Raw genomic sequence first — 3,165 nt, 5'->3', positions numbered from 1 at the left:
ATATATATATCTCTCTGTGTGTGTGTGTGTGTGTGTTTGTATTTGTGTATCATACAAAGGCATATCGTTTATATTTTGTTTTTGTATTCTGAACGGGTTCGACACGATTGACTCACCTACACCTAACCAAGCTGTGTTGATGCATAGACTTGCGTACAGAACATTTTCGGCCCAGTTCGTTTGTTGTCGGTAAGGAAATCCTGTCAGCGGCCCACGAGCAGCGAATACGTGTTCGCACATTCCAATTGATACAGCCCCCAATAACGTTGCTATGAAAATAACTATGGTACATGGCATGAATAGATAGCATCTAATCATGAGTTGCCATAGTGATTGAAACAGCCACACTGATATCAGCAGAGGAATAAGCCGCTCTGCAAAGCGGAATCTGATGTCCAGGGTTATATTTGATACGCATGTGTGCACAACGTATACAGCCTGAAGTGTCCAAATAAATCCCCAAAGCATATATGCATAACTTGCAGGAGTTAACAATGTGAGGTGCTTGTTAGACACAGTCCTGTTAGTAGGTCCCACGGCCTGTGTATACACACTGATTGAAACCTGCATCGCAAAACCCGCTGCTAAGGCTACGCGAAGAGCCCTAACTTGAGCTATTCGGGACATATTGGCCCATACATTAGATATACTATTTTCCATAATTATAGGTTTAGGTATGATATTGCATATACACGATATATACTATTGTCCATAGTTATAGGTCTAGTTATGTTATTACATGTACTTGATTTATTTCTCTTTTAACTACACGATCTCTATACTGCTGGAAGTACAAATATGAAGGATTAGTCGCATCTTATGATAGCTCAGCTACATAGGAATTTGCCTTCAATCGCGAATTTAAGCCTGCATATGCCTTCAGGTAATCGATCGCGAAATTGCGAATGGCCCACACCTCACCAATTCAAAAAAATTATTACAAGTTCGTTGCCAAATCGCCATTGCCGCCTCTCAGCCCTCAACAATCCTCATCCAAAAATAGAAAAAATATGACAACCCCGTGAATCGTTGAGATATGAGAAGTAGAGTAGAGTGAGTTGAGACTTGAGACTTGAGACTTGAGACTTGGGACTTGAGACCTAACCTCATTACGTTTTCTCAGGTGCAAATTTGGAAAATTTTCATGGTCGATTTGCCCCCGATATACTTTAAAACGCTTAAACAACATACTTTTTGCATTTACGTTTAAGGTGTATCGCATATAGCCAAAACGTACTGAGACTAAAAATTAGAGATTTGTTATTTTTAGGGTTTAAACCCCATGGAGGTACGGGATAGAAGTTGAACATTAACGCATATTTATTCAATTTTAAACCGTTATAACGGTTTTAATGTGATCAGAAGGGCCTACCTAAGTTCCTTTATAGGACTGGTTCGTATCGTGAACATGATAAATACACACTTAATAAATATTTAGACCCGCAAGTTGTAAAAATTGGAGTTTTGGCCCTTGCAACTTGATTCCTCGACCTTTTGGCGTGCGCCGTGTGGACCTTTTTTTTAAAAGCAATTGGGATTCTGGGACTGGATTCACATATTTATGATTTTAGAATTTAGACTGTATCAATTTTTAGAAGGTTATGGAATGGATTTTAAAATTTAGAGCCTGGTGTAATAGCCGGGCATCCACATTAGACTCTATGTTATAAACGTACTCTTAAGCAGTATGTAAATTATAAACGTACTCTTAATAATACGAGGAACTTAAGTTTCCTAAATGGTTTTTAATGGTTTTATTAATTAATACCTTTTCCATTTTACATATCAGATATTTGGACGAGGCCATTAAAAGGCCCTAGTAAAATACCAAACATAAGAGTTGGTCTAGTTCTATTGATAGAACTATATTTATTTTCCAACTTTATTTATATCTGAATACTTCGGTAGCGAGATGGCTCACCCAAATATAGGTTTCTAGGAACTATTAACGTTACCTAGTTGATCCTCCGATCAGCCAACCAGATGTGCCAGTCTGATGCAGGCTAAGTCGGTAATTCTTGATAAGTGGCAGGTTATTGGTTAAGACAATAACTAAGGACATCAAGAGTATTTTTCCTTTTTTTTTTCTAAAGGTAGGATTTTATGAGTCTCTCAGATTCGCCCCAATGAAGCATACCATAGTTTCTAATAGAGCGACAACGAAACACAAAATAAAATCCCTTCGTCGGAAAACAGTACTGAGAGGATTATATATAGGCAATGTCTCAGCCTCACAATCCCTCAGAGTATTGCTGTTTTCACGAGGCATACCTAACTATACCAAAAGACACATTTCGTTAATTTACTCTAAGGCGTTAATATCGCCTTAATAGACCGAATCTTACACTGGCAGGAGTGGCAGCCGCAGGCGGCAGCTGGCTACTATTTATTCTCAGTAGAGTAGAGCCTACTTTATATAATTTTAAAACAATTTAAAAAATATTGAAGTCTACAATTTCCAAGTTTTAGAAATTAGAGTTTTAGACACAGAAGTCAGAATTCCGGACAACGGAGCTTTACTCTGACTTGATTGTTGGAGTAATTCATGACTCCTATGACATTATACATCATTATGTGCCCAATAGCATACATAGTATATTTTCCGATGAAGAATCAAATGCTTTCGAGTTTTACACAAATGCTTTCAAGATGCTTTCGACTGGCTGGTAAACAACAACAAAGAATTCTATATTATTCTCCAAACTATGTCAGAACAAGTGAATAACTGTCGAGACTCGGGAGTGGAGACTTGATGTGAGTCGAGAGATTCTCTAGACTACGAGAAATATATATGTGCTCTTGTACATGAGCTTAGGGTGGTTCTTAACGAGGAGTTTTCAATAAATCCGTTTAATTAAAGGTATTTTTCAACCAATGAGAACACATAGTTTTTGTTTTTCGAAAATTCATTAAACAACAAGGTGCTCAGAATTTGTTGTTAAAGGCTAACGAAAAACGAGAATACGTACCGTTAAAGTACGTTTGTCGACTGTGACGTAGAATAAGTAAAAACATTTCATTGGTAGAATGGAAAACCGCCCTTTTACAACTGTGGTGTCAAATGTTGTGTGTTTTCACTGTTTTGAGCGCTCAATTCAATTGTGCACACACACATATGAAGTTGTCGGTTATAGGTAGATCCACACTCAATTATCTATGGAAACA

The 3,165-nt window shown here is 37.5% G+C and overlaps 1 pseudogene across 1 annotated transcript; it reads right to left on the bottom strand.

The window, feature by feature from the left end:
- Positions 1-116: 116 nt before the first annotated feature.
- Positions 117-817, bottom strand: SARC_13157 (hypothetical protein; annotated as a pseudogene; the record flags this gene model as incomplete). Its single annotated transcript has 1 exon — positions 117-817.
- Between the last annotated feature and the right edge of the window lie 2,348 nt (positions 818-3,165).

Source organism: Sphaeroforma arctica, assembly GCF_001186125.1.
Source record: "Sphaeroforma arctica JP610 unplaced genomic scaffold supercont1.2954, whole genome shotgun sequence".
NCBI classification, from domain to species: Eukaryota; class Ichthyosporea; order Ichthyophonida; genus Sphaeroforma; species Sphaeroforma arctica.
The sequence above is the reverse complement of the archived record's forward strand: the minus strand, read 5'-3'. Positions and strand labels throughout refer to the sequence as shown.